The sequence below is a fragment of the Colobus angolensis genome, unplaced genomic scaffold (assembly GCF_000951035.1).
Source record: "Colobus angolensis palliatus isolate OR3802 unplaced genomic scaffold, Cang.pa_1.0 Scaffold379, whole genome shotgun sequence".
Taxonomy (NCBI): Eukaryota; Metazoa; Chordata; class Mammalia; order Primates; family Cercopithecidae; genus Colobus; species Colobus angolensis.
Window position 1 is genome coordinate 559,786 of NW_012117143.1, and position 935 is coordinate 560,720.

The window sequence follows — 935 nt, forward strand, 5'->3', positions numbered from 1 at the left end:
GCTGAAGGAGGAGGCGGAGGGATGGCTGGCGCGGCTGGCCCGGGTGCCCTGATGGTGGCCTGCTCAGTCGCAGCCGCCGCTGCGTCAAGCTGGGCCCGACTGTCTTCCTCAGCCTCGCAGCCTCCTCCCTCCTCTGGCCGCTGTCGCTCGGGCTCCCGGTAGTGTTCGTCCCGGCCCCGGCTCCCCCACGCGCCCGACAGCGCCCTGCTCTGCTCAGCTCCAGGGACCTGGCGCTGGTAGGGGACGGAGAGCGATCCTGACCCACACCGCCAGGGGGATTCCGCCTCGGGAAAGGATTGTTGGGCCCAGGGCGAGTGAGAGAGAGAGTGACAGCCCTGACAGGGCTACACCAGGAATACCGCTAATAGTAAAAATCTCATGGAGATTGTTTAAGCTATTGCTTTATTTAATGCTAGCTAGGACTCAGTCTCTTTCTCTAAAAAAATTCGGAGCCTTCCATGTGCAAATCCTCCTTTAAATCTCCCAACATCTTAGTGCGATATTTGGTAGCATACCTTTGACCCAAGCAAGAGGGCTGGGTTCCTATTCTACCCCCCTACTTTAGAGACCTCCTCCAGCTCCCGGTTGCTCAGGAATTAAGAGGTCTAGTGCAAAGCAGATGTGCCCCGTTCTGTTTTAGTCCAGTCTCTGGGTACTGAGGACTCTGGAATTCCCCACGCACCTCCAGGGTGTTGAAGGTAGAAGGTATCCTGCCTCTCTGTTGTCCCCAAGGTGGCTCAAGCCACCGTGTCATGTACCCTAGGCCCGAGAGTGGCCAGGGGCAGCTGTTGAGTCAGGGGTATGGAGCTTGAATGTGAGCGCTGGAATGTCCAGAAGTTGGGAGAGATGGAAGTCCTCTTACCCTGCTGCTCTTGCCTGAGCAGAACAGGTCGTTAGGAAGGAACATTTGTTAGAAGAAGGAGGTATTAACCCAG